The following is a 23,625-nucleotide window of genomic DNA, read 5'->3' as shown; positions in this document are numbered from 1 at the left end:
GACAAAGAAACCTAAAAGACTACACAATTCTTCTCAACTTAATGACCAATTACAACTTTAGAAGACTAATAATGAAGCATCCTTGTGATGTCTAGACAGTGAGGGGACAGAGGTGCAGAATAAGACTTAAATTTTTAAACACTGCCAATGTGTGAATTTGTTTAACTTACTTGTTAAGGGAAAGCTTCTATTTGAATGGGGTTAGTTAGTGGACAGCAATAGAAATGAAAAAAACATCAATGAAATATTTAAAATGCACAAAAGAAATTTTTAAAAAGGTAACTTAGCCCTATTAGGTTTAGGATACACTTTTTAAAAAATATGTACATAACAGAAGTTCATAGTTACATATGCAATCTTCATAATACTAAAATAGTTGTGCTTATTGATTTAAGTTCATAACAAAAAAGAAAAATTTTAAAAAGAAACCAAGTTGTTTGGTATTTATTGGGCAAATAGCTCTTATGAAGTTTGTAATCTAGCGTTTACAGGTTAAAATCAGGAAGCCCAAAAGATGCTTAGTGTGAGATAGAATGAGATAACCTATAGAGTCTTCAAGCCCATGGACCAGAAAGTTTCATCCAAATCCAAGAGAGATTGACTCTGTTGAGTATCTCTCTGCTCTTTGTTCTAAAGAGTTTGACACCAGGGTTTGAAGATACATCTCCCAGGGAGAGGAGAGACTTCCTAAGACCCAGAAGACTGTTCATTCTTTAAAGGAAAAAAAAAAGATGAGTTTTTTTTCCCCATAGGGAAGACTTTCTGATGGTCTATGCTGGTGGTGACTGATTTTTAGAAAGGGCTATAAAAAGCCTTTGGCTTTGAACTAAAAGAGCATATTAGAGACAGTCCCATAGCCAAAGACTACCAGCAGAAGCCAAAAGTTGGAAGTAGAGCAGCAATCAGCACAGATTATTCATCCAACAAAGTAGCATCCAGCAAAAATGAGTCTGTAGTATCTGGCATCCACTGTGGGTCCAGTGGAATAATGTCCAATAGAACAGTGTCCAGTGGAGACCAGCAGAGAGCAAGCCCAGTGAGAGCAATGAGGTAACATCACTGGAAAAGATCAGCATCTCTGTGGTGTTAGGAGGGCGAGTTGCCCCCCTGTACATAGCCACGGGCCACAAAGGTGTCCTACGCATGAGTGTCTCTTCAAATACATATCTAGGCCACATGTTCTCTCTGCCTTTCTATCCATGTTCCCTCTTCCTAGCCATGTTGTATGTTTAAGTGGGAGAGTGTGCACCAGGTTTATAGGGCAAATGTTTTACTATTACTTTTCTTATTGTGCCTTTGTTTTGAACTATATACACACCAATAGGAGCTCCTGGTCCAAGTGGATGTATATTCACCAGCTACCTCTATGAATACACAGAAACAGCTAGGTGCTACAGTGAACAACGTACTAGGCTTGAAGTTAGAAAGAGCTGAGTTTGAATCCAGCCTCAGACATTTACTAATATATATAACAACACGCACCTCTCAGGGTGGTTAAGATGATCAAAGGAAATAATATTTATAAAGCACTTAGCAGAGTACCTGGCGCATAGTAGGTATTTAACAAATACTTGTTTCTTTCCTTCCTTTCTTAAACCTACAGTAGCTATCCTCTGGGAGAATTTTCCCTATAAGGTAGAGGAGAGTGTTTCCCAGGTACCACAAACATGAAAGACAAAAGAATATAACATTGTCAATATTTACACTTTCCTGCTTCCCTACCCCCCTACACTAGCCTTTCCTCTAGAAACGGGAGCTATTTTAGAAGCAGCTTTCTTTTTTTCTATGTCTAATGCTTATCATTTATAGTCATGACTCATCTTCCTTAAGCTGGGCCTACTTGGAGCCTGAATCTCCCCTTCCCCCCGGGGAAAACCGTAATTGTTCATCTCAGAGGTTTTATCTTCATAATATAAAATAATTGAATTTTTGAAAATGGATGGATGACTCTTTTCACTTCATATAGATTCTGGTGTTGAAGTAAATCCCTTATATTTGAATATAGCTTTATGATTTTCAAAGTGCCCTGACATTTATTAATTCATTGAAACGTAACACTGCCCATGAGGGAAGAAAAGAGAGAAAGAGAAGGGCTAGACTGACTTGCTCCAAGTCACATTGGGAGTCACCAGGAAGATATTGTGGTAGAGGGTGCAACTTTAGGGGGCGGGTGTGTTTGGTTGAGTTCTTTCCACAAAGGATGACTTCTATGGTCCTGAATCTATGCTCCCATGAGCCACTCTATGCAAATAAATAAGTGCAAACTATATACAAAAGAAATGTAAGCTAATTTAGGAGTGAGGGTAAAAGCACTAACAACTGTAGGGAAAGTGGGATGAGCTGGTCTGAAAGGTAGAGAAAGTGGTATTTGAGTTGAGCCTTGAGACAGGTATTCCAAGAAGATGAAGGAGAACATCTGAAGAGAGGGAGATGACTTTTATGTAGGAAATGAAATAACACGTGGGGAACAGCTGGAAGACCAGTTTTGCTATCGGATTATTGAGGAGCACGGAGGGAGGTTCTGCATAATAAGCCTGAAAAAGGAGGTTGAATCCAGGTTACAAAGGAGACTTGGTGATGCCCTTGACGGAAATAGGGAAGTTTGGACAAGAAATCAGCAGGGATAATGACATCTAATTTGGAGTGTTTGAGATGAATGAATAAATGAACAAAAAATTATTAAATGCTTAACTCTGTGCAAAATACTATGCTAAATTATGGGGATCCAGGAATGAAAAACAAAGAGTTTCTGCCCTCAAGGAGTTTACATTCTAATGAGGGAGGCTACATGCAAAGGGGAATGATGACACATCACTGACGCCTGATAGAAAGGTGGAACCTTAGATCAGGAGAGAGAACTAAGCTTGGATAGAGCAATGTGGGAGTCATTAGATACAGGTGATCATCTGGAACATGTGGCTGTCAGGGAAAGATGGAATTTGATGAGGTCACCAAGAGAGAATCTAGAGAGAAGACAGCTGGAGACAGCTCCTTGAGCTACATCCATAGTAAGAGAATGGGATATAAACAATCAAAAGTAGTCAGACAGGAAGGATTAAAAGCAAGACAGAGCAGTGTCACCTGGAGGAGCGTGTCAAAGTCTGCTGGGTGAAACTCAAGAAGGATGAGGATTGAGAAAAGGAATCAAAATTGACAAGAAAGAGATCAGTAATTACTTTATTTATTTTTACATTTTTTCCTTTTTTCTTTTTATTTCCAAAATATATGCATAATTTTCAACATTCATTCTTATAAAACTTTGTGTTCCAAATTTTTTCCCTTCCTTCCCCCCACATCCTCCCCTAGATGGCAAACAATACAATATATGTTAAACATGTGCAATTCTTCCATACATATTTCCACATTTACCATGCTGCACAAGAAAAATCCGATCAAAAAGAAAAAAAAATGAGAAAGAAAAAAGGAAGCAAAAAACAAAAAAAGTGAAAATACTGTGTTGTGATCCATTTTCAGTTCCTCATAATCCTCTCTCTGGATGCAGATGGCTCTTTCCATTGCAAGTCTATTGGAACTGGCCTGAATCAACTTGCTGTTGAAAAGAACCACGTCCATCACAGTCAATCATCACATAATCTTGTTGCTGCTGTGTACAAAGTTCTCTTGGTTCTACTCACTTCACTTGGCATCATTTCCTATAAGTTCATGTAAGTCTCTCCAGACCTTTCTGAAATCCTCCTGCTGGTTGTTTCTTACAGAACAATAATATCCCATAACATTCATATACTGTAACTTTATTCAGCCATTCCCCAACTGAGATGGAAGAAACATCCATTCAGTTTCCAGTTTCTTGCCACTACAAAGAGGGCCGCCACAAACATTTTTACACATGTGGGTCCCTTTCCCTCCTTTAAGATCTCTTTGTGACATAAGCCCAGTAGAAACATTGCTAGGTCAAAGGGTACACATAGTCTGATAGCCCTTTGGGCATCCCAGTTTCCCCACATCCCCTCCAACATTGGCTAAAATGACAGGAAAATGTGATGATCAATCTGAGAAGAGCAGCGTAGTATCCCAATTGCTTTAATTTGCATTTCTCAACCAGTAATTACTTTAAAAAAAGAAGTTTCACAATGAGAACACTGAGGCCAGTTCCAATGATCTTGTGATGAAGAGAGCCATCTATACCCAGAGAGAGGACTGTGGGAACTGAGTGTAGATCACAACATAGTATTTTCACTCTTTTTGTTGTTGTTTGCTTGCATTTTGTTTTCTTACTCATCTTCTTTCCTTTTTGATCTGATTTTTCTTGTGTGGCAAGATAATTGTATAAATATGCATACTTAATTGGATTTAACATATTTTTAACATGTTTAACATATACTGGATTACTGGCCATCTAGGGAAGGGAGGGAAATTTGGAATACAAGGGTCAATGTTTAAAAATTATCCATGTATATGTTTTGAAAATAAACAGCTTTAATAAAAAATTTTTAAAAAGAAAGAAGTTTCAGGTGAATGATGAAATTGGGAGCCAGAATCCAAGAAGTTGAGAAGAGAGTGAAAGGACAGGAAATGAAGATATAAATCCCCCTTTTTAGGAATTTGGATGAGAAAGGGAGAATGATAGGATGATAGTTTGAGGGACAGAGAAGGACAAATAAGGCTTGTTTTTGAAAGACAGAAGGGATGTGGGTGTGGTTGAAGGACACAAGGGAAGATTAGAGTTTAGAGAGGATGCTTGTGGGGTTTGCTTTATCGGAAGACACAAGAAGGTTCAAAGGTACAAGGAGAAAGTTTGTCGTCCTTGGTGGAGAGAAAGACCATCTTTCCATCGGAATCTTCCCGAGCGATTTAGGGCCAAGGCTGTGGATCTCACAGCTGGGCTTTGGCCGGGGGCCCTGACAGATTTCTTTTTGCCAAAAACTTCTACATTCCATGAACTTGATCGGGTCCCACACACTTGCTTCAGATACGGGCTGGAAAAGAATGTGCAGGTTTGAACTCAAAAAACATCGAGATCTGGACTCACTGAGCTTTGGGTCTGGTCCCTCTCACAGGATCTCAAGCTATGCAGATGAACAGTGGGAATGGGATCCAAGGAAGAATAAAAATCACCATTTAAGATCAAAATTGAATAAACAAAAATTGGAGCAGGATAGAACAAATTTGCATAAAGGTGAGGATTGCAGGCCATATATGGTACTCAATGCTCTTTCCTTATAAAGAAAAAAATCATTTGAGGCTGTTGTATTCTTTCCCCCCCTCTCCCAAAAATGGCTGACTCCACATGAAATCTTCAGAGATTTCCGATAGTGGACTCATAAAAATAAGTCCTTCACCCTCTCTGGTTACATGATGCTTTAAAGGAGAAATAATAGTAAACATCCAGAGTCCTAGATGTCACGTCGACTCTCCCAGATGTCCCCAGTGGGGATGTGGGACAGAGTTTTCTCACTCTTCATTTCCAATAATATCAATCTTGGTGAGCAAGCTTCCTCTGGCCATGCTACACCTTTCAGTGGAGGACATAATCTAGAAATGTTGTCAGGCACTAAATGTATGAGAAAAGAAGGTAGACTTTTCAGCAAATGGAGTCTTCGTTCAGATACACAGGTAGAATGGTTTTGTTGAGAATTAAGCCCTTGTACATGTGGGGGTAAATTTGGTGACTGGTTGACTGTGGCAAGGCTAGGCTTCAGATGGCAGTGGGTGGAAGGTGACAAGAAGAGCAAGTGGGACACAGGGTTACACAGCTAATAAAAATGTGAGATGGTATTTGAAACCAAGGCGTCCTGGCTCCCAGTTGAATGCTCTATCAATTACTCTGAGCTTCCTCAAAGGTTAATTTGACTGAGCATTTGCCAGGCCCCTAAATTTGATCCATGGTGTATAAAAAGAGCTTTGAGAGATGGTTTCTTAGTGATCTCATCAGCTAATCCAGGTTCCATGACTCCCCAGATTTACATATACAACTCCATTCTCTCTTGAACCCTAGACCCACATTCCTACTTACCTATTTCAAACCCTACATGCCCTTGAAGCAGAGGGTCTTTTCCTTCCTTTACGTCTTTATTTTTCTGAAAAGCACCAACCTCTTTTTCCCCCTGAGGCAATTGGAGTTAAGTGACTTGCCCAGGTCACATAGCTAGGAAGTGTTATGTGTCTGAGACCAGATTTGAATTCAGGTCCCCTGACTTCAGGAATGGTGCTCTATCCACTGCTCCATCTGGCTACCCTAGCACCTCTTTTTAGTTATCCAGGCTCACAACCCAGAAGTCATAATCAATTATCTTCTCTTGCTCACATCTTACATCTAGCTAGCTTTCATTTTGTTGATTCTGCCTTTTCAATATACCTCCCATCCATCTCCTCTCCACTCACACAGCTGCCATGCAAGTTTCCTTAATTGTTACCTGGACTATTATAGCAGCCTTCTAATTGGTTTCCCTGATTCTAGTCTTTCCCTTTCCCAATCCATCTTTCACTTAGCTACCAAATTGATATTCCTAAGGCACATATCTAATCATGTCACTGCCCTACTCGGGAAACTCCAGGAGCATTGCTTTTCCTCTAGGATCAAATATGGCTCATGTTGGGTACAGAAAAGTTTTCATCATCAAACTCTGGCCTACTTCTTCAAGTTTCCTGCACACACTACCTGCCTGCCCATGTTTTACCATCTAGCCAAAGTGGAGCACTTGCAATTCCCCTTTTGTGACACCCCAGCTCCCACCTCTGTACTTTACACAGCCTGAAGACTCTCCCCTCTCCCCTCTGTCTACCTAGCTTCCTTCAAAGCTTGACTCAAGTGCTCTCTTCTACCCGTTACCTTTCCTGACCCTGCTCGACTGCTAGTGTCTCCTGCACATCAACTTAGGAGATACTAAAGAGCAAAATGAAGGCTGCACGGCCCCGTAAGCCAGAACATAAAAGGAGGAATGTTTCCAAAAGCATATGCAAGTATCTTTTTCTTTACCTATGCAACAACCCACTTTCCCTCCTCCCGACACTGATCGTACCCCACTTCCTACAGTGGGTTTTGTGAATTTATACCAAAGATCATAGGATGGCAGTCATCCTTTCACTTAGGTAGCATAAAAATGGCCATCTGTCTCAAAGCAGTGTAGCCTCTTTAAATTTGGTAAGCTTGTTTTCAATGGTCAGCATGGAGAAGGTTTTTCAACAGCTCTTTCTTCAGTCTCTTGCCAGCAGTCCAAGGTTGATGAGTTCAGGAGAATCTCTAGCTGTCCATTGAGCCTCGTGGGTGACCTCAGCATCTCCTGATTGCTATCAGAGATCCTGGAGGTGGATAAGAGAGGCCGAGGAGAGGTTTGGGGGTCATCTGATGTCTTTATTGTGACAGGGATTAGATTTTCTTCAGTATTCATAGATATATAGAAGAGCTCATCCTGGTTTCATATCAACAAGATCCATCAGCGTGTAATATGTCACCGATTAGAAGTTGTGAATCACAGGAGACAGGATGAATGACTCGGTATGAACTGAGGCAGAATAAAGGGAATACGACCACAAAGACAAAAGACATGGTGACCGCAGAGTAATGCAATTGGAAAGCATGAGGAATAATAATTAATAGAAATTGTAGTTTGCCCCGTAGAAGAGATACGAAGATGCACTTTTCTCCCTTCTTTGCAGGGATGGGGGACCAGGGGTGTGGAGCATTGATTGCATATGCAGTCAGACTCTGGAGTTGTATACCTTAAGCTTTGCTGAACTGATTTGTTTTGTTTTGTTTTGTTTTTGCTTTGGGGTTATAGGGGATGATTCACCACAGATGGGAGGGACAGAAACATAATTAGAAATAAAGGTGACATAAACACAAAAGATACAATTAAAAATAAGTAGGATTTTGTTTTAAGGAAGTTCTGGAGGAAATCTCTTCCTGTTTGCCTATAGAGCAATGGGGAAGTACCTGTAACAAGGAGACTAAATGAAGGGGTTAAAATTGTTTTCCTTTCTGTGCTATATTTTTAATTTTAGGGAGTTCATTATGGATTAGGATACGGTAATTTAGAACGCAATTTTTGTTCTAAGTGTAAAAGTGTTTTGCTTTTGAGCTGTCTCTTGCGAGCTTCTTGGAATTTTTCCTATGGCATGATGTCACATTCCACACTTGAGTTCAAAAATAAAAAAAAAAAATCATCTGCACAAATACAGGAGGGAAGAGGCATGGGAAGGCATATAACAACAGTATGTCTGAAAATGATCTGGGGGTTTCAGTGGAACGCAGGCTCAAGGAATCAACAATCCGATGTGGCGGCTAAAAAAGTCAGGAAGCTCTTGGGTTACATTCAGAGGGCACAGTATCAAAGACTGGAGAGCTGATAGTGCGATTTTTCTCTGCTTTGATCAGATGACATCTGGAGCGCTGAGCTCAATTCTGGGGGCCACATTGACTAAAGTCACTGGGCATAGGGGGAGGATGCTGGAATTGTACTTAGAAGCGCTTGTTTTAAATGTTGCCTCTGATACTTCCTCACTTTGTGACCCTGGCAAATCAATTGGCCTTTCTGAACCCGTTTCCTTAACTACACAATGGGGTCAGTACCACTTGACTGGGCCTTCGTGAGGGTCAAAGGAAAAAAAAAGTAAAACACTTTGCAAGCTTGGCAAAGCAGGAGCCTTTGAGGGTAGAGACTTTTGCAGTTTTGTGTCTTTGTATTTCCAACACCTGGAACAGTGTGCCAATTAAATATTTTCTGAACGCTACAACAAATGAATATGAGTTATTATCATCAGCGCCGAGAGGTATCATGGGGCAATGGATAAAAAATTGGACTCAGAGCCAAGAAGGCCAGGATTCAAGTCCTGATTTTTATGTATACTGGCTGTGTGATATTGGCCAAGTCACTCAGTGTCTCAGTTTCCCCACGCAGTTCTTTAAATTGAAGCTGAGGTGCTGATTGGCATTGGTAGGGTAAGTCTCCTCACTGGGAATTCCCTAAATTGAAAAAAATCGTTCATCTAGTCCAAAAAATGGATAAATTAGAGAATAACTCAATGAGGAGGATGCTGAAGGTCCTGGGATCATGGTTGAAGGAATTAGGAATGTTCTTGAATTTTTCCTCTTTCTTTCCTTCTTTCCAGTCGGGGACCTTTGCATTAACTTCCCTGCTCTTTCTTTTGGAAAAGTCTCACTCCCACCTCTATGCAGCTCAATCAAATATTAGCACACTTGATCACACTTGTGACATCCTTCCTAATCTCTTTTTGTTTGTTTTTGTTTCATGTCCATTTTTAAAGAGCCTCATTCTGAAGAGCCTCAATCCCCAAAATATGAATTCATGGTAGTGTGCGCCAAAACTAGAGCCCGAAGGAAAGACTATTAAGTCAGTCATGAGTCCAGATCGTATGCGTGGGATATATAATTCTCTCCTCAGTTTCCCCCTCTGTAAAATGAAGGGGTTGGACTAGATGACCTCAAAGAACGTCTCCAATGCTAAATCTCTGATACCATGGAACCACGAGTACACCGATCGGCTCGTATTGCCTCGAATATCCCTTTTTAGTCCTTGTCAGTTGCAGGATTTTCTGACCTGGTTTAGAAACACTTCCTGGAGGAAAGGTCAGACTTGTGCTGGGCCATGAGGAATGGGTAGCATGCCTTCCACAGGGAAAGATGTTCTAGGCTGGGAGAATGGTGTGAACCAAGGTCTAACAGAAAGGAAAGGGAAAGGAGAAAAAGGGAGAGGACAGATAATAATAGCTTCCATTTCTATAGTGCTTTAAGGATTTACAAAATTCCTTCCTTCACAAGGCCATAGGCAGAGCAACTATTATTAAGCCTATTTTACAAGGAAGGATCCAGGAAACCAAAATAAATTGCCTAGGGTCACATAAAAAGGGACCAGAGAGACTGGATTTAAAACCAAGAAGTGGCAGAGCCTGGATTTGAATTCGGGTCTCTGGACTCAAAAGCTTAAAACTCTATTATACTACTCTACTTCGGGGGCAGTTATATGGCACAGTGGAGAGAGAACCAGGCCTGGAGGCAATAAGATCCCAGTTCAAATCTGGCCTCAGACACTTGCTGACTTGTGTAAGTCCCTGGGCAAGTCACCTCACCCTGTTTGTCTTGGTTTCCTCATTTATAAAATGAACTGGAAAACCCACTCTAGTATCTAGAAAACCCCATAACAAAAAACAACTCAACAACGGCCCCCAGTAGAACAACAGTTTCTGCTTAGCTGGCTGGAGGTGAGTGGGAGCGGAAGGGAGAAAATGCTTGCCTCTGTCAAGCCAAAATCTCCACTACTGAAATTTTAAAGAAAAAAAAATCCTGTTTGAAAGGAGCCAGGAGTAATCACTGAGAAACAAGCCATTAGTAGTTTAGCAGTTTATGACTGACTTTTGTTAGTTAATGGCCTGAAGCAGAGCTCAGGGTTATTAAGGCTGGAAAACTAACTGGGAACTGCAGTAATGAGCAAATTTGAGGGGGATTACTCATTTAAACCATAACAAATTATTTCAAATAGCAATTGTGACAGCTGTGTTGGAAAAATCTATCATTCCATGGCAGTTAATTACCAGGGTTTCCCCAGAAAGAATACAGGACAGTTGTTGCCGGGCTGGTGATTTTGGTTTAATCATACACTTGAGGGGGCCACAGAGGATGAAGTTCAGAAATCCTCCAGCGGCAGAGAGTAGGGTTGTTTGCCTCCTCTGCTGTGGGCACGTCTTGCTGAGGGCACTCATTTTCCAAGTGATTTCTTTTTGTGGTGGTAAGAGGAAAAGAAGTGTTCCCTCCACTTGGGTCCATCCCATCCCTTTATCCCGCTCTTCCTCCACAGGCTATTCCCTGTGGTCTCCGTTAGTTGCAGTTTCCTCTCAGCCAGAGAGCGGGCCCTTGGAGGCCACCATGAGTGCGGCCTGGGTGGCGTCCAGGAGAACGATGAAGCAACAGAGCTGGTGGCTCTGATTCCTCCCCGGGGGGGAACACACACAATGGCTTCCAGGGCTCAAGGCCCCACTATTGGAAAGGAGAAGTCCAAAGAATTCTGAGCACAGGATGGCCGTTCAAAGGTCAGCAGCTCACAGAATAGGAGAAACTCGCAGTTGGAAGGACCCCAGAGGTTAAATCCTCTGACCTTCTGCCTCAAGCTATGAATCTCTTCTATCATATCCTCTGATAAGTGCTCATTCAGATTTCCCTTGAAGACCTCCAGTGAAGGGAAACTCATTATCTCTAGAGGTAACCCAGTCCTTTACAGGAAACTTCATTCTTATGTCGAGCTGAAATTTCTCACTCTCCACCTCATGGCTCCTAATTCAGTTCTTTAAGACCCAACAGGAAGAACCCGAGTCCCCTGCCACACAATAAGAGCCCTTTAAACAGACTAAAAAGGCTCCTGTGCTCTCTCCTCTAAGTGGTCCCAATTCCTTCAAGCCATTCTCCCAGTGCCCCGGACCACTCTGGCAGATGTCTCACTCAATAAGCATCCCATGAGCCAAGCACTGGGCTAGGCACTGGGATTTGGGGTGGGAGGGGCAAAATGAAAAATACTTGCTCTTCAAGGAGCTTGTATTTTACTGATTGGTACAATGGGGAAACAGATATCTAAAGGGAAATAATTTGAGGACAGGGAAAGCATTAACAATCAGGAGCTGGGGGCAGAACAAGTATGACTTCCTGGAGGAAGTGTCAACTGAGTTAAACCTTGAAAAAACCTAAGGATTAGAAAAGGTGGGGGTGAGGAAAGGGTGCGTTCCAAATGGATGGAAGCACTTATACAAAGTCACCGAAGTGGGAAACAGAATGTTGGGGGGGGGGAAAGAATAAGTAGATGAGCTTGACTGGGATGAAGACTATATGATGGAAAGTCTAGTACAGCAACGGACTGGGAAGAAGGAAAGGAAGGAGAAGGGAACAGGCATTTATTTAGCACCTATTATGTGCCAGGAACTATACCAAACACTCTTTACAATGATTATTTACAATGATTACCTTATAAGATAGGTGTTACTATTATTACCCTTATTTTACAGTAGAGGAAACTGAGGCAAGCAGAAGTTAAGTGACTTGTCCAGAGTCACACATTTAGTAGGTGTCTGAGTGAATGTGAACTCAGATCTCCCTGGGCCCAGATGTCTATTGAAGAGAGAGAATGTAAGCTCTGTAAAGTAGGAAATAGACCCCTGATTAAGAACCCTTGCTCTGGATTCTAGATTTCTGCTAAAAAAAAAAAAAAAAAGTCTTAGGTCACATGAGCTTTTTGAGCTGCCATGCCATCCTTCTGAGTCCTATTGAGTTTTCAGGCCACTAAAATCCTCTCCCCCACCCCAGTCTTTTTTTCACAGGAACCCTTGACTAACTACACTTCCCCTTCATTGATTATTTTTTAAACTTCAGTATAAATACCTTACATTTACCTTGATTAAATGTCCCTTTATGATGTCAGTGTAGCCCTTTCGCCACCAGCACCCCCTTCTTGGAACACACTTGGATGGCATTTGAATCAAAGCCTGGGGTAGACCTGCTTCTGGAAATGTGGGATGCTGCCAGCTTAGAGGCAGGGAGAAGAGGAGCTGGCTGCTTCCTCTTCTCCCCAAACCTGGGCTACGGCACCTCTGTTTCTTTTGTGTTTATCCTTCCTGACTTTAAGCCAATGAGTATTCTCAGAAGGAAACTCCCAGGAAACTGATGAGTTCGAGATCCATAAGGAGGGTCTTACCAATAACCAGAACCAGTAGCAGCAGCTACTGGGTCTAATGAGGAGCCAGACCAATAGCCAACCAATTTACCAGATTGTCAGTGGGAGAAGGTTAGCAGAAGGGAGGTTCGGATGAAGTCCCGGTGCGACCTCCACCTTCTCTCCTGGGTTTAGCCCCTAGCTGTGACTAGATTGGAAGTTTCTCCCCTCAGAGAAAATGGGCGCCAGACAGGGAGTCCAGAGGGACCGAGAGCATATCCTCCTGGCCTAGAGCCCACTAAGCCTGACTGGAGCTCTGTTTAAGCCCAGACACCTTAAGATAGAGAGTCTTCTATATTCAAGCAGCTATAAATTTCAGGTGACTAGCCAAGCTGGCTGTCAGCTGGGAATCATACAATCAGACTTCCTGTTGGAAGGGGCCTTGGAAGCCATCTAGGTCAACCTTTACCTATATAGACAGCCCCTCTACAGTCACACGTAGCCTTTGCTTGAAGATCTCCACTAACAGGAAAATCACTTCTTTCTGTTAGGAAATTTCCCCTTGCATTGAACCTAAATGTTCCCCTGTAAAAAACTTCCACCCATTTGCTCTTAGTTCTAGCTTCTGGTGTCAAAGCAGAGAAAACTGAATCCCTGGTACACATGATAGGCTTTTCAAACACCTGAAAAGAGCTAACATATCTCCCCTATGTCTCTTTTATTTCCTCTTCTGTTAATCTGGGCTGTCTATATTTTTGTAGGTATTCCTCCACTTCACTTAGGTTATCAAATTTATTGGCATAAAATTGGGCAAAGTAAATCCTAATTATTGCTCTAATTTCCTCTTCATTAGTGGAAAGTTCTCCCTTTTCATTTTTGAGACGAACAATTTGATTTTCCTCTTTCCTTTTTCTAATCAAATTAAGTAAAGGTTTACCAATTTTGTTGGTTTTTTCATAAAATTAGCTTTTAGTTTTATTTACTAATTCAAGTTTTTTTAAACTTTCAATTTTATTAATCTCTCCATTTATTTTTAGAATTTCAAGTTTGGTATTTGACTGGGGGAGTTTAATTTGTTCTTTTTCTAGCTTTTTTAGTTGCAAGCTCAATTCATTGATCTTCTTTTTCTATTTTATGCAAGCAAGCATCTAGAGCTATAAAATTTCCCCTTATTATGCTTTGGCTGCATCCTACAAATTTTGGTATGTCATTTCATTATTGTCATTCTCTTGGATGAAATTATTCATCATGTCCCCTATTTCTCTTTTAAACTAAACATCCTCCAGTTCTTTCAATCAATCATCATATGGCTTGGTCTCCAGTCTCCTTACCATCCTGGTTACTGTCCTTTGAATGCACTAGTTTCCTTCCTAAAATGAGGTGGGCTAAAGCTGAACATAATACTCCAGAAGTGGCCTGCCCAGGGAAGAGAAGAATAAGCCTCTAGTCTTCTTGTTCCGGGCACTATGTCTCACAATGCAGGCCCAAATTTGCTTTTCTATCTATCATGTCACTCATTTGGCACATGTTGAGCTCCCAGCCCATAAACACCCCTTTTTTTTCAAAAGTCACTCCACAATCACATCTGCTAGTGTCTGGGATGGTGGTGGAAAGTGGAGTTGTAGTTCACTTGGTCTAGTGACTTGAGTTCACTGGAGAAGGCAGGTTTTCTTTTCTTTTTTTTTTTTTTTTTTTTTTAACCCTCTCTTGATTTGTCCTGAGGGTTTCAACTCCTCATCAACCATTATTGGCCTATCTTTACCAATTAGAAAAATTAAGAAAATGGAAAATGAGGGTTGAGGAGTTTGAAGTTAGTTTATCACTTTGAGCTACATTATTTTCCTTTCTTTGATCTTTCATCCCCAACATAACTTTATTTTATTTTTTTTCTATCTAAATTTGTTTATTTAGTGCCATATCTTTATTTTTTATTTTTTAATTTAATTTTATTTAATAATAACTTTGTATTGACAGAATCCATGCCAGAATAATTTTTACACAGCATTATCCCTTGCAATCACTTATGTTTCGTTTTTTCCCCTCCCTCCCTCCTCCCCCCCCCCCCAAGATGGCAAGCAGTCCTATATATGTTAAATATCCCAACATAACTTTAAAAAAATCCTTTGGTTTGTTTTCATCAATGGAAAGAATTCAGAAAATATAAAGGAATAATCAAGACACTCTCCTTCTATTGAGTTTGGAAGTTCTATTCGAAGGATCGCTACCAGCTTTCGGTCTTAACAGTGAGACAATCAGCCTGTGGAGATGTTCTAGCTCTCTGGAAGTCACAGTCTTTCCCACACAACTGATGTCCCAATCTATGGTCTCAGGTCTTTAAATTCATTGAGTTGGCCAGGCTTCCCTGATTAGCCTTCCACCTATGTATGCCTTTTAAATTTCGAATGTCATCAATTAGTTTCCTGTATGTCCATATCAATCTTTTTGGACAGTTCTCTTTTTCTATTTTAGCCAAATTATTTCTCTTTGTGCTTCGGAACTGTATTCATGAAAGACTTGTCAACTCTGTTGGGCTGCTTTCCTCTGTGGAATTGGGGTCAATGGGAATCCTACCTCTCCCTTCTCTGAATTGTGCTTCAAATCTCTTTCCTTCTTCCTCTTCTCTCTCACCAATGTCAGAATCAGGCATTGTTGTCCCGAAGGAGCGGGGTTGGGGAGAATCTGGTGCTAGACTTTACAAATCTTGGTTTTGATATTGTTGTCATACCGTACGCTCCATGCGTTACGTACTGGTGGGTGAATTGTGAGCAAGGGCATAGAGTGCCAACTTATTTCTTCCAGCAAGAAGATATATTGCTATCAGTCCTGATAGAATGGGAACTCCCCGAAGACACTTTTGTCACATAGTAGGCACTTGATAAATGCTTGTTGATGTTACTTTACCCCAAAAAAGTCCATTCTGCCCTGCTGTTCATTTTGTGAATTGCTCTGTGCACCTAGAGACCCATGAAAGCATCGAGTGTTAACACTCCCATTGGAGACAAATCTCAGACAGAGGAGTGTGGCAGGACTCTGGCCACCATACCAGAGCAGCTCACAAAGGGGAGGAGGGAGACAAGTCAAAATTTAAAGCCTCTGCACCTTTGCATGCCCCGACACAGTGGCTGCTTCCTGACATGGCATTCTGTTCCATCCTTTTATGGAGGACTTGACCCTAACTCCACTAACTCAATCCTATTCTCCAGACCATTAATTATCTTCGTGTTCCCTTCCGAATCTTCGAGTTCCCTCCTGCTTCCCGCTACAAAGTCTTGAGCTACAAACTGAGTGATAGCCAAAGGTCGGGGGCACGTGCCCGGCTGCGGGGCCGATGGCACCGCCACTATGGCACTACCACATGGCCCGCTAGCCAGCCGGGTTCTTCCCATGACTTTTCCTAGTCTCTATTAACTTCCACTGAGCAGTCTTCCTCTGAGGATGTTAAAAAGCTGCTTCAATCCCCTGCAATACATCAACTGGAGGGTCATGAACTGGTGATAAGTTATGAGTTCCTTGCCCATTTTTTCTTAGCAAACCAAACAAACAACTGCCCTAACCTTGGCTGGCTGGAGCTTTGGAACTAAAGAACAATGTGAGCACCAGTGTAATCTTGGAGAATGATGTTTTCCTCCTCCCCAGGTCTGGGCCTTGGCAAGGCATTCTCTTGTACATCTGGTCAGATGTACTCTCTAGAACTTTGCAAAGCACACGCAGAGACCCCCCATGTGCTTGCAAGCTCACTCCATGTTTACCCCATAATTTCAGGTGATCCGCTCTTGTCATGGCACCATAGACGGAGCACTGACTTGGGAGTCAAGAAGACTCGGGTTCAAGTATTATTTTCTGACAGTGCCTTCTATATGCCTTAAGTAGCACCCAAATGATCTGCAATGGGGGGGGGGAGGGAGGAACGGGGTAGCTCCCCAAACCTCAGTTCCTGCCCTATTCCCAGAGGCTTATACGCGCTCCTAGACAGCTTCAAGTGAGCTTTAGTGCCCCGACTATACAGTGACGCCAAGTGCACTACAGCATACAGAGTAAGGATTGTATGACCTGAACAGTAAAGCTCAAAGTTCTTGGCTGGGAGATTGAGCCAGAGTTTGTTGGGAATGAAAAAAAAAAAAAAAAAAAAAAAAAAACAGCGGCTGGTGGCTGACAGAAGGACTGTGAGATACAGTAATGTAGTCATGTAGACGCAGTCTGGTACAATAACAGCTCGTGCTTCCCCAGGGTTTAGGGTTTAAAAGACACATTTTGACAGAAAATGAGAAAGGACACCTCTCATCCACTATCTCTCTCATTTGATTCTCACAGAAATTCTGAATTACCTAGGAGGCCGGGAGAGCAAGCATTATAATCCCCATTTTTCGATGAGAAAACTGAGACTCAGAAGGGGGAACTAACTCATTCTTTGCCCCGACAGCTTTGGCCATTTAAATTTAAAGTCAGGATCCGGGTGGGAAAAAGGATTTCTAAATCGATCTAGTCCAACTGGTACCCGAGCCTTTGTCCCAAATACCTGCTAAATGCTCAGCCATGCTCCGCTGGCCACAAAAGGACGGGCCATCTGCAAACTGCCCTTGTGTCTTTCCTCAGCCCTCCACAATTAAACCTTTTCCTCCTGACATGTGGCATTTTTACCATTTCATCCATGCAGGTAACGAGCTCAGACGATCTCTATCTACTGACGTCCAAAGCTTTAGATGATAGCTGCAAGCTAGGTGCTACAAGAAGCTTAACAGGGACTCAGCTGGCGAGTGGCAGGGGCGTTACTGCCCAATACCTTCCAACTGCCTCTCCAGTGGAAGCTTTGAGTTCAGAGTGCGAAGGTTTGCACAAATGGAAAAAAAGCTCAGCTTCCACAAGTCCCTTTTTGTCACTAGACTTTCCCTTTAAGTTCTTACATCTTACCACTGTCACCATGGAAATACAGACCGTGGGCCTGAGCTCCTAGGGTTCACCTGTCTGTTGGCCTGCTGGGAGGGCAGGGAAAAGAAATCCAGCTTTTCTTAAGCAAAGAGGTTTCAAATGAGACAGAGAGCACCTCCTTGTAATGCCACAATATTGTGTCCCATCCTCCTCGGCTTATATAAAGCATACACCAGTTAATATGCCCACCAAATGCATACTGTGCACCTGGGCCAACTGGTGCCAATGGCAAGTCCCTCATTATCTGAGGCAGCTCAGCAAATAGAAACAAAAGTACTCACAGATGAGTGAGTGCCAGGGTTGCTGTCAAGGATGGTGCATCCTTCCATAAACCTATTCAAAATATTCTTTTTATACTGGCTCCTTGATCTCCTTCCTACCGAGGTCCCCAAAGCAGGCCTTGAATAAATGTCAAGGTAAATCGAGGGACATAAATAATCACAAATCAAATTGAGACAGAACTTTCCAAAGTTCCAAAGAACTTCACAAAAGTGCATTCCTTGAGTGAACTCTGGGAGATAAGTAGTGCAAATGACACCCATTTTTATAATGGTAAATTAAGGCTCAGAGATCATAGGAGCATGAATTTAGAGCAAGTGAATTGCTCAAGGTAACAGAGCTATGATATATCTGAGCTGGGATATTTCCAAATGTCAGTCCAGTGTTCAATTGCCTATGCCATTCAATTGTTCCGAATCCTTTGCATAGTCTGTAGAGAGTACAACACATGAGTTTAAGGACTCCTGCCAAGACTCCACAAGAAGAAGAAAAACGAAGGAGAAAAAACAAGTGGGAAGGATAAGAGGGAGAGAGAGAAAGAAAGGAACAAAAAGGAGGGGAGAAAAAGGGGAAAAACCCATCCTGTTTATAACAAAGAAGAGCAGAAGACATCCTTTCATTCATTCATCCACTTAAATGTTTATTATGTACATGACCCTATGCCAGGTGCAAGAAATGACAGGGAATAGAACTCGGCTCCTGCCCTCAAAGAACTTTGATAAGAAAAAAAAAAGTTGAATCAAAACTGTACACAGATAATTATAATGCAAATACAGTTGTGATAATTGCAGAGAAGTGGGATCAGAAAGCTATAAGAAATCTGAAGAGACTTAACTTTCAGCTTGCGTGAGCCAATGCCAAAAAAGGCTTGTCAGAGAAAGCCCTAAGGTGGAGGTGGTATCTGAATTTGGCCTTAGAACAAAAGAAGTGTTTCAGATGTGATTGAAGAAAGTCCATTTTAGGTAAAGGGAGTCAACAGGAGGTAAACCATTGAGTCCAGATAGGACTTACCCTAGTTATCCCTCTGGGTACTACCTCCAGAACTCATGGAGTTCTACCTACGTCTATAATGTCTTGGCAATATAGCCATACTTCCTGCTCCCAAACTCTAATACTTCTTATCCCAAGTTCATTTCTTCAGAACCATGCCTTTTTTTCTCTGGAGATATCTATTTCAGTAACTGGCAATGAGTTAGTAGGGATGAATAGATTACTGGGACAGAGATGTCCTTATCTCCCTCTTCATTCAAGGGGCATGGACTTTTATTTTTTGTTGTTGTTCAATATTATCATTGTTATTTTATTGTTCTTTCTTTTTTTAATTTTCAAAATTCACTTTTGTAAGATTTTGAGTTCCATTTCCCCCTCCTTCTATCCCCTCACCACTCTCCAAGATGGCAAACAATCTGATATAGGACATACATATACAATCATATTAAACATATTTCCACATTTGTCATATTTGTGAAAGAAGAATCAGAACAAGAGGGAAAAATCAAGAGAAAGGTAATAAAAGATAAAAATAGAATGTTTCAATCGAACATGGACATTTTAAAAGCGATTTCTAGATCACTGGACTTAGTGTAAGAAAATATATATTTAAATCAACAATTCAACTGGATTGGCTAATACTATGTGTAAGATGTTGGTTACATAAAGATGAATCCCTGCTCTCAAGGAACTTACATTCTACTACAGGATATAATGTTTTAAACAGGTAGATAAATACAGAATAATTCGAGGAGGGGATGAGCACTTGGGACTAGGGGTATCAGGAAAGGCTTCCTGGAAGTGATGATGTCTTAGCTGAGTGAGCCTTCAAGGAAGTTAAGGACTCTTAAAAGAAACACAAGGTAAATTCGAAATATATTTCAGATGTGGCGGAGAGTCAGTGCAAAGGCACGGAGGTAGGAAATGAAATGCCAGGTTTGAAGAATAACAAGTAAATCACTTTGCTGAAGCAAAATCAAGAGTGGCGATAGTCTCTCTGTACTTCTCCTTAGTCAGACCACATCTGGAAGAGGTGTAGACATATGGTCTGAGAGCCGGAAGAACAGCAAGGGATTGAACTATAACATGAAGGAACAAACCTGGTCTTTCATCCTCTCTTGGAACTGTGAGTTATGTGGACTGGGTCGATAATATGGGAAGGGGGGTGTCTTTCAAGCAAAGTGCAAATTTTCCTTCCAAGAGAGTCCCAAACCTTAGCTCTCAGTCTGGGGGATTATACTCATCCTAAGAGAAGGAGGGAGGGGCTTAGAGAAGCCCTCTCTCAGGAGAATTTCCCCCCCCCCCCAACAGAAATGCTCTGAGTCTGGAGGACCATACAGATTTTGGGGAAGAAGGTAGGACTCACCAGAGAGGAACGGAGGGTTGTCTTGACTGATAATGGGTAAAATTTCTTAGACCGATTAGGAGTTCTTTATGTTTTTTTGCATTCTTTTTGGGGGGTGAACTGAAATCTGTCCTATAGCCAATAAATTGTTAGTTCGAATTTACCTAGGACCATTTGTGGAGACCTAGGGGAGGTGTAAAAGTGGCAAGAATGCCGGGTTCAAATTCCTCCTTTGACATTTACTAGCAGTGTGTGTGTGGGTTAAGCAGTTCCTAGGATTTATCAAGAAAGTTAGAGATAGGTTGGAATTTGAATTGGCTGAAGGAATTCCTTACACTGATAAAATCACAAATCTTTTATTTTTTTTGACCACCTGTCGGCTATGTTATATGGAGAGGACTACATGGTCTCTTGAATACTTTCCAGTTCTAGGGTTCTGGGAAACAAAACTCTGTCTCCCACTAGGGGAATTTGATAAATACACTGATGTTCCCTCAGATATCCTGACCTCCCAGTTCATCAGCAACCTCACTTTCCAAGACCTACATGTTTATTCCACTCTAGCCACCTAGAAGAACGGCCAAAAGCCAGATTTCTTGTTCACTCCTGATAACCACATAATTTCTCTTATATGGAACTTTGAAATTCACCCTCTTTGATTATAATTTCCTATTCTTTCAATTCTTCCAGCTTATACTTTCTAAACCTATTTGGCGCCCTCACTGAAGTCTCCAGTATCTAAACTCAACAGAACTCTGACCTCTGCTTAATAAAATAGTTAAGACCCTTAAAGTTCTTCGAATGAAGCTCTTCCAAATATCTTCTCTATTTCGGTTTCCCATAACTTCTTCAACTACCATTCCTTTCTTTCTGTATCTTTTTATCTCCAGAGCTTACTACAGCGCCTGGCGTAGGAGCTTTGTTGACTTGAGTTCTAATTTACTGAGAGAAGAGATGCTGACCATCTTGAATTCTCTTTTTTTCCCTTCCACCATACTGCAAAACAACTCTAAATGTTCACCTAGTCTTTCATCCTTTATCCTTTTTCTGAGAAAGATGTGTCGGTCCTTGCCAAGGACAACATAAGCACTATAACCTCCTTTACTTTACTGATTGTTTTCTGACTCTGGCTCTTTCCATCTTCTTCCCTTTCCCCCTCTCTCCCACTGTCCCATCTTCAATCTTTCTCCATGTAATGGCCCTTTTTTTCTGCCACTTACAAACATAGTTTGGTCTATTCAATCTTTACGAAAAGCTTCACTTGATCCTTCAATATCCCTCCAGTTATTATCCTGGATCTCTCTTCTCTCTCACTGGAAAACTTTTCGCCCCTACTGACTCGTTACCCACCCAACTTTCAATCTACTTCAATCTGACTTCTAGCACTATCATTTGAAAGAAATTTCCCAAAGTCACCAGGAATTTCTTCATTGGCAAATCCCATGGCCTTTTTTCAGTCTGCATCCTCCTTGACCTCTTTGCACGTTTTGCTATTGGTGACCATTCCTTCCTAGCGTATATTTTCCTCCTTTGGTTTCTCCTGACTTTCTTTCTACTTGACTGTTCCTTCTCAGCTTCCTTTTCTGGGGCATCAGCCATCTCCTCTCCCCTAGATATGAATAGGTGCTCCCTATAATTCTAAAGTGGGTCTGACTTCCTTCTCTCTCTACATTCTCCCCCTTGGAGGTGGGTACGGGGCAGACAAAGTGTGGTGAGATGGACTCGACTGCTTACACCCTAGGGATGTTTTTCATTGCTTAGAATCACAAACTTTGAGAGCTGGAAAGGCCCTTAGAGATCATCTCGTCCAACCTTTAAGGCTTCTGAGTCTTTTAGCAAAAACATAGAGCCTCTATATGAGTTATTCCCTTCTCTCCTCCCCCACCAATAAGCTTGTCTTGGAAGCCCCTCTCCTTATTCAGGCCTGACTAAGACTTGCTTTACTTACAGAAAGTCAAATAGAAACCAATCTTTCCACTCTGGCAAGTTTAGTCCCCAAATTAAATCAATAAGACTATTCAACTGCTAAGAAATTTTTTTTTTAAAGAAAAAGAAAAAGTTCTTTCAGCTCAAACTTTTAATGGCGTGGTAGGTGCTGGTCACCAGCTATGTAAACAAACGGTTACTTTTAGTAAAGAACTTCTTTCCAGTTCTTGGCCCAGGCCACCATTTCAAGACTATTCCATCTATTACTATTTTCTCCTTTTTCTTTTTAAATGGCTTAGAATCTTCTCAACCTAACTTCAGAGAGATATTTTTCCAATAAATCAAATGAGGGAATTGGCTGAATTCGATGTGTTTATAATTTGGGCAACGTCCCATGGATTTCTGAATTGCTCCCCTCCTTAGAGGATAATGAGATGGATCGGCGGAGCACACAAGGCTTAATATTAACTGTTGTTTTGTCTGTGTCACATTCAGATTCTTGGTTTGAAAAGGCACTGCAGGGTTTTCTGGCTTGCTATTTCCTGAGATAACTTTGAGTTATGAGCTCCTCTGTCAAGGCAAAATGTGATAACCACACTATGGTTATGTGGTGGCAATGATATCATTGATCTTAGGACAAGGCTGTGTTAAGGAGACAGGTTTCTTTTCACCTTGAAAGTTAGAAATTGCTGATAGCAGAATTGTATTGCCCACATGTAAGTAATAAAAAAGAGAAATCAGAACTTCAAGCTCACTGTTCCATCTGGAAGAGGATCAATTACTAAATAGCTTATTGCTACTTTTGAAAAAAGAAACGCCCGACTTTTGCTGATCTATTTTCCTTATTTCTCCCCTCACCCCACAAGCATATGAAATCTTGAAGTTTGTCAAGCTTCTGCCTTGGTTTCTTCATCTATAAAATGGCCTTCTCTGAATTTAATTCTCTAAAATGATAAATTAGAGAGCAGGCACTGAGCTGCAATCTTGGAGAGTGAACTTCCAGTTAGTTCCCGATGCTAACAAAATCCCAGCCCTCTCTCCCACTGTTCCCCCCACAAAGGTACCTGTTCCACATCTCTCCTAAGGATCACAGATTTAAAACTCAAAGGAGCATGAGGATAAACATCAAAGAATTACAGAATTTTAAAGCTGAAAAGGATTTAAGAGGCTCTTTATTATTAGCACACCCAAGAAATGGCCACCTAGCCTTTGCTTGAAGGGGCACCCACCCAGTGAAGGGCATCTACCACCACCTAACGTAGCTCATTCCCTTCTGGATAGCTCAAAATATATTGGGACTTTTTTTTTGATATCATGCCTCAGTTTCTTTGCAACTTCTACTCACAGTTAACTAGTCCTCTCTGGACTCGAATAGTATAAGATCAATCTTCCACATGACAGCTCTAGATGTACTTGAATACTGTCAGTCTTGTTCTCCAAGCTCTTTTCTTTTCTAGGTTAAACAATTCTGATTCTTTTCTTTTCTTCTCTTCCTTCCCTTCCTTCCTTCCTTCTTTCCTTCCTTCCTTCTCTCCCTCCCTCCCTCCT

At 41.4% G+C, this 23,625-nt stretch overlaps 1 protein-coding gene across 1 annotated transcript in view; it reads right to left on the bottom strand.

Moving 5' to 3' along the window:
• The window catches only part of LOC127543146 (mitogen-activated protein kinase kinase kinase kinase 4-like), a 216,880-nt gene that overhangs the window by 121,138 nt on the left and 72,117 nt on the right, over positions 1-23,625 (bottom strand). The window lies entirely within an intron of this gene.

This window comes from Antechinus flavipes, chromosome X, assembly GCF_016432865.1.
Source record: "Antechinus flavipes isolate AdamAnt ecotype Samford, QLD, Australia chromosome X, AdamAnt_v2, whole genome shotgun sequence".
NCBI classification, from domain to species: domain Eukaryota; kingdom Metazoa; phylum Chordata; class Mammalia; order Dasyuromorphia; family Dasyuridae; genus Antechinus; species Antechinus flavipes.
This window is presented reverse-complemented; position numbering and strand designations above follow the sequence as displayed.